The 7,471-nt window shown below is 40.8% G+C and overlaps 1 long non-coding RNA gene across 1 annotated transcript in view; it reads right to left on the reverse strand.

The window, feature by feature from the left end:
- The window catches only part of LOC138822012 (uncharacterized), a 53,430-nt gene extending 46,490 nt beyond the window's left edge, over nt 1-6,940 (reverse strand). The window contains exons 1-3 of the long non-coding RNA XR_011370292.1: nt 6,671-6,940; nt 5,522-5,629; nt 821-871 (exon numbers count right to left, since the gene is read on the reverse strand). This is a non-coding gene — a long non-coding RNA (uncharacterized lncRNA). The remainder of the gene's footprint in view (nt 1-820; nt 872-5,521; nt 5,630-6,670) is intronic.
- Nucleotides 6,941-7,471: the final 531 nt, after the last annotated feature.

A 7,471-nucleotide genomic window follows, 5' to 3' on the forward strand; every position in this document is an offset into this window, starting at 1 on the left:
TAACAATAAAGCACAGCATGCAGTGGCAATTGCTGTTTGCACTCTGCATCCCCTGTGTCCTGGTGATTTTGTTACCCTTACCCAGGGACTCCAACGCACTAGACGTTGACAAAAGCCCACCGAGGCAGGAAGGTTCTCTAGATTCTTATCTCCAATAAACTTTCCAGCAAAAGCCAGACACAAGTGAGCTGAGATTGAAGTGGTAGGGCATGGGCCTTGCGCACAAAGAGGCTCAGAGACAGTGTCTAGTCCCCGAGTTCAAGCCCTAGGTCAAACTAATAAAATAAACAAACAAAAAAAACAAATCCCAAACCTAGCAGTTTTCTCACTGTATACAGAAGACGTTATTAAGGAAATTGCTACCTGTGTTACATACAGGTAGAAGACAGATGACACACAATTATTCTCTTCATACCATGTTATACCAAAACCTCAAAAAATCGTCTTTTCTAAATTTATAAATTAATATCATCCATTTTTTGCCAACTCTGTCTACATTATTCACATTTTCATTTTATACATGAAGTGTTGGTATTATCTATTAACTGAGTTCTAATTCTCATGAAAGAATATTCTAGGCAAATAGATTGCAAGAAACATTTGTAACTTTATCAATTAAACCCTCTACTTAAAAGAATTTTGTAGTATCCTATAGAATATGAAATTACAAACAAAACCAAAATGTTTATTTTAAATTTAAACTCTAATTTAGCAAGATCTACATAGTCCTACATTAGATTAACTTTGCTATTTCTCCAGGCTTAAGCTTTTGTAATCCTTCATCCTATCCTTGGAATCTATCAGAATGATGATTACTTACTTTTTCAAATTTTGGATGGGAATCATGAGCCATTTTGCATCTAAGAATGTTCTGTAATGAAGAGAACATTTAAAACACAACTGAGGATTATATATGAGTTGCATTTCAACAGGAAACGACTTCTCAAAATATAATGACAATATTAGCCCAAACTTCGAACTGCGTATTCCTTTCTTGTTTGGTTTGTTTTATTAAGACAAAATTATACTACCTGGTCCAGGGAAGGTATCACTGTGTAATTCCACTATCTAATCTCCTGTCTTAGTCTGAGTGCTAGAATTCTAGCCTTGTATCACATTTCCCCTCCATAGTTTCTTGGTTTATTTAATCGAGATACAGACTAGCAATTCTGAACTTCTCCAGTAATATTATCCACTATACTGCTCAGAGTGTTCATATACTCTTTTCAAAGATGTTATAACATTTGACACAGAATATGAACATTTTCAGATGTACCTGCAGGAGTCTCTGATTCATTCCTCCATGGACCTGATCCCATTAATAATGATTACTTGACTCTGGTCCCTATCTATGTAATATTCTTAAACTTTTTTGAAGAAGGTTCACTTGAGGACTTTCTAACATTAAAAATTATCACTTGATTCCAATCTTACTCAGGACATATTTTCTATTGTTTTCTACCTTTTCCACATATTCTGAGAGTTGCTTCATATGTGTATTTGTGAGTGCATATATGTGTCTCTGTATATATGTGTATGATTGTATGTATGTATGCAAAAGCGTCAAGATCTTATTCAGCAACCTTGCTCATGGCTGGTATTGAGCCATGCTTCCAATCCAGCTTTTGGCTGGTTAATTATAGTTTCTCAAAGACTGTTCTGCCCAGGCTGGATGCATACGGAACTTCCCAGACTCCTTTACATTCTTAGGTTTTATTTCTCCAGTAGTATCAACTTTTAAATTACAAACATTTTTGTGAGTGTAAAGGCTAAGCTGTAGCCTAGATTTTCAACGTAAGAATTCATATAAAGATAGATGAACATGCACATTATATATGCTGTGTGTACACTGTTAGAAATGTGATCCTTAGCTGGGTGGTGGTGAGATCTTAGGACAGGGCTCAAAGCTAGGCTGGGCAAGAAAATCCTGGAGACTCTTTTTCCAATTAACTACAAGAAAACTGAAAGTGGCACTGTGGCTCAAGTATAGAGCATTAGCCTTGAGCTGAATAGCAGAGGGACAGCTCCCAGGCCCAGTGTTCAAGTGCCAAGACCATCACTAACAAAAAATACATAAGTAAAGGAAAGAAAATAAATGTGATCTTATCCACCAGTTCATGGCTAGTATAATCCCTGCTCTCTCAGGATGATCTTTTTTTTCCAATTAAGTCCATGCTCTTATATCTGATTTGCATTGAAAACAGAATTATGCTTCCATTCTACTGTCTACAAAGTTGCGTGATTAGCAAGCATGATTTAGAAAGGGAGTGGCCTCATACTTCCTGTTCCACGTACGAGTAATGCTTTCTCTATATCACTCTCATAAATCTACATACTGGACTTGGCTTTATTGTTTCAATGTTGTCTTATTTGTAGAGTCTTCTATGAACCCTTATACTTAAACACAAAACTTCTCTTTCTCTTATTATTGCTATTGTTTCCTTACTGTTAACTCATGAACAGTTGGCAAATAATGCGCAGCACATACACTCACAAAAAAATGATCTGAGAATCTTCTTCCCATTTAAAATTCGCCTTAATCCATAGAGAACTTACAAAGTTTGAACTCAATATACTTATGGAAAATGTATTTAAAAGCAATATAAATTTCATATTTTCTCTTTACTAAGTTGTCTCTGAAACACGTGTAACCTCAGAGCAGGATGTCCTTGTGTTTTTTCGGTGAAGCAAGAAAACATTCATTATATCTCAGGCAGCACCGTAGATTGTTCCTGGAAGTAACTGCTACTGGATGTGGAAACTGGTCCCAGGAAAGGAATGGAACATAGAGGATTGACAAAGTTCAAGTTAAATTGTGCTTTCCTTTTTACTGTTCAAAAAATCCCAAGGCTTGAAGGAAACTCTGTCCCTGACTTTTTCGTGTGTGTATTTACTCATATATAACTTTTCTGTAAACTCCTAGTTGAGAGTATTACAAAAAGAAATAATGTGCCATTTGAAAGCCAGCATAGAACAAAAGGAAATAACGTTGTTTAAAACATGTTCTATTGCAGGGACTGGGAAGTTGCCTCAGTGGTAGAGCACTTGCCTTGCATGGATGAGGCCCAGGTTCGATTCGTTAGCACCACATAAGCAAAAATAAGCCAGAAGTGGTGCTGTGGCTCAAGTTGTAGAGTGCTAGCCTTGAGTTGAAGAGCCGATGGACAGCGCTCAGGCCCCGAGTTCAGGCCCACGACTGGACCCCCCCAAAACCATTCTACTGGTAAGAAACAAAGACATGGAGGCTTTAAAGTGTCTTATCGATGGTATTTTCACCCCTGAGATGATTCCCTTGTTTCAGGAGTCAGTTATCAATTCCTTTAGTTTGGTCCTGAATTTTCCAGAGAATAAGGATTCCAAAAAAGTATCCAGTGATTATGATCAGCAAAAGAAGCCTCTTCTCAGACCAGTACTCCTTTAAGGAGGGTCCCAATGAAATATCTGGGGGTTTTATTTGCTTGTTTTTTTTAGTTTGTGTTGGTTATGGGGCTTGAACTCCTAGGCTGGATCCTGTCTCTGAACAGTTTTGTTTCCTGCTCACCTGCCCCCAAAGCTCTGCTGCTTGAACTAAAATTACACTTGTGGTTTTTATGCTGTGTAATTACAGATAAGAGTTTGACAGACTCTACTGCCATGGTTGGATTCGAACTAAGATAGTAAGAAAGCCAAGTGACATCAACTGTATAGACATCTCTCTTCAAAGAAGAAATATTAGATGTTTTTTGTAAAGCTAATATTTGACATTTTTTTTCTCTTTTGTATTGTGAGAATACCATACAGAGGAGTTACAATTACACGGGGAAGATAATGTGTACATTTCTTATCAAGCATTGTTGCCTCTTCTTTTTTTCCCCTTCCCATCCCTTCCCATACTCTCCCTCTTCCCCCATCCCATCCTCCCCCCACCAAAGTTGTAAAGTTCATTTTTTGACATAATGACTTGTACATCTTATTGTTGCAATGGGTCCACCTGTATCCCTAAACGATTTGTTTTTAGAGAATATGTCCAGCACAGATTCCATAACATAACTCACCAAAAGTAGGTGCATTGAATCATTTTGGAATTAATTTTTTTTGCTTGGGAAGATTATTGATCTTGTCGTTCCTTTTGGGGAAACTTAAAGTCATATTTCACCTTTTTTGTTGGTTCTGAGGCTTGAATTCTGATCCTGGGCACTGACCCTCCGCTCTTCAGTTCAAGTTGACCTCACTACCACTTTAGCTACAGCACCACTTCCTGGTTTCTGGTGGTTAATTGAAGATTAGGTTCACATGGACTTTCCTGACAAGGCTGGCTTTGAACCACAATCCTCTGGTCTCAAACTCCTGAGTAGCTAGGATTACAGGTGTAAACCACCAGCACCCATTTCATATTTGCATTTAGGTGCACTGACACACTGTGTAGACAAAGAATTGAAATTTTAACCAAATGATGACATTGCAGCTTTTCAAAAAAATTGAGGTAGCAGTAAATATGTCCTCCTTTTCCAGTTTGTTACATTAATGAATCATGAGCTATGGGACCCTTACATTAGCATCCTGTGACATCTGTATAGGTGTATTTAGTATCAGGAAATGTTCATAGAGAAATATAGAAAGAATGAGATTTTTAGAAAACAAAGGAGATAAGATATGAAAGAACAGCATAGAAGGAGATACATTTACCACGCAGAGATTAAGAACTAGCCTAAGAGATTTAGAATGCTAAAGGCAATGAGGAAAAGCCTAGTTGACAAATAGTTCTTCAATAACCAAAAATGGTTCTCTAGACCAGTTTCTGGTATACCTTATTTACTATCATTTTTTCCTTCCATCCGGAGTTACTCCTTATTTTCTGTCATAACTATTAATTAGCCTCTGCCTTTTTGATGGCAAAACTGACCAAAAAGATTTCAAAATCACGCAGACTACTTTTCACTTTGTGATTAGCAGTGATGACACAAAATGCTGGAATCCTTGACTTTCCAGAATTAATCTTCAGCGGACATCCAAGCACATTCCTGGCATTAATTGCTGTGACTTAATGAACAAAACTTTTTTCAACACAGTATCCTAACATAACTAAAGTACATGAATTAGGGGCTATTGTCAGGTGTCAGTATGTAAGGAGCAATTATATATTTCAAGTATGTGTTCTTTCTTTTCCATTTACTAATTTTTTTGCCAGTCCAGGGGCTTAAACTCAGGGGTAGGGAATTATTCCTGAGCATTTTTTTCCTCAAGGCTAGCACTCTACCACTTGTGGCCCAGTATTCTTTCTAGTGTTTTTCTTTTTTCTCTGTTACTGAGGAATTGAACCCAGGGTTTCATGAATACTAGGCAATCACCATACCATGAAGCCACATTCCCAGAGCCCTAAATGACTTTCTTAAGAAGGCATTACATTTTCATTCCATAACTAAGTATCATAAGTTTGGCCAGGTGCGAGAAAATGATGTAGAAAGCAATACAATACAATAAGTCCAGTAAGGCTGGATGGACAATGAATTTCATGATCTAGCCAGGGCACAGTGTGGCTTACCTCAGGGTGCTGTTTCAACAGGCTGAGCTAGACAGCTCCTGACCCACAGCCCACCTCCAGAATGAGACGGTCACCTTGGATTCCAGCCACATGGGGATGCTGGGCCCCCTTCACCAGCACCCATTCAAACAGTTTTTATGAAAGAGAGAGGGAAAAGTCAGAATTAAAATTAGGTTGGGTGCCGGTGGCTCACAACTCTAATCCTAACTACACTGGAGGCTGACATATGAGGATCATGGTTCATAGCCAGCCCCCACAGGAACGTCTCTGAGACTCTTATTTCCAAAGAACCACCAGAAAACTAGAAATGGTGCTGTGGGCTCAAGTAGTAGAGCACTAGCCTTTTGCTGAGGAGCTCAGCAACAGCGCCCATGCCTAGTGTTCAAGCCCCACAACTGACAAGAACTGGACTCCCTACCACAAGAAGCGGATTGAATATCACCCATTGTCCTAGGGAGCATGGTAGTGAAGTCAGGCCGAGCTTCCTGTGAAGTTGAAGTCATAAGGAGGTTACCTGACTTCTCTGTGCCTCGGTTTCCCCAGATGCAAAATTAAACACAGTGAAGGATCCCCATCCTCATGGGTATAGGGTAACGATGAAAGAGACCCATGTTTTGTTTCAAAATCCCCAGCTGTTGCATGATTAATAACTGGCCCCACCTGAGCCCTTTGTGGGTATCTTCCTGTCATTTGCTCACAGAATTGCAGAGAACCTTCTCTGAATGCCACTCCCTCCATGCCAAGCCATGCTCCAGAGATTCCCTCTGTATAAATCCCTTGTTTCCTCAAACTGTCCTGTGAGGAGAATGAGTTCTGATGGTTGTGACCCTTCCCAGAGCTTCACCTGTGGTCAAGAATTGGCTGCTGTGGACCAAAAGCTTGGGATAATCCATCTAAATCGATGACTGAGCATGGTGCTACATGGTTACCATCCCAACTACAGAGGGCCAGGCCTGGTAGAGCATACCTTTCCCAGATAGGAAGACTTCGATCCAGTCCAATCAGAGCATATATTGAGTCTCTGTTTCAGAAATGCCCAAGACAGAAAGATGGCTCCTCAGAGCCAGGGTGAGGAAACAAGCATGGGTCATGGTGCCCAAGGAGGGGTGTCTGATCACAGTTAGTTGTGATTTGGGGGAAGCCACTCACCTGTGTTGCTGGGAAAAGCTGCTGGAGGCTGCTCCAGGTGGGGCAAGAAGCAATGGCAGCGAAACACATGGACCAAGAGCAGAGAACCAGGGCCAGGGACCAGGTCAGGGCTTTAGGCCTGGTTGGCAGTGCACCATTGCCTGAGGTTTAAAATCCTGCAACTTGGGAAGGGGAGGAGGGAGCTGGGGTGCGGGCAGGCATCTCAATTTCCTACTATACTCCAAAGTTGCTTGAGTCTCTTCCTCACCACTTAGCCACCTCTACCTTCCTCAATTGCTGGTAGTGTTGTAAACTAACGGAATCCAGGGTGCTACTAGGCAGCATGGAATGTGGGCGTGGTCACCATTCTTGTATCCCATTGGTCAGAAATAACCATGAAAGAATGGGGGTGTGGCCAGAGTTCTGTGATGCAAGCAGCATGGGCTGAGTCAAGAAGACAGCGGCTCCCCCAGCCCTTATCCCAGGGACCAATGTCCAATTCAGTTGGAGACAAGAGGGTGACCTGCTTTAGGCAGATGGCTGCACAGATTGTTGTATATGTCTGTTTGTTGCCAGACCCGGACCTTGAACTAAGGATCTGGGCACAGTCTGTGCACTGCTTTTGCTCAAGGCTCGCCCTCCACACTGGAGCCTTGGGCTTCTGGCTTTGTTGGCACTGAAGTTGGAAAAAGGTCTCAGGAACTTTCCTGATTAGGCTGACTTTGACCATGATCCTCCCATCACAGCCTTGTAAGTATCAAGGAGGACTGCTGAGAGCCACTGGTACCTATCTAATCATTGGTCTTGCTGATATTCTTGGAC

The sequence above is a fragment of the Dipodomys merriami genome, unplaced genomic scaffold (assembly GCF_024711535.1).
Source record: "Dipodomys merriami isolate MVZ:Mamm:240054 unplaced genomic scaffold, mDipMer1.0.p SCAF_975, whole genome shotgun sequence".
In the NCBI taxonomy this organism is placed as follows: domain Eukaryota; kingdom Metazoa; phylum Chordata; class Mammalia; order Rodentia; family Heteromyidae; genus Dipodomys; species Dipodomys merriami.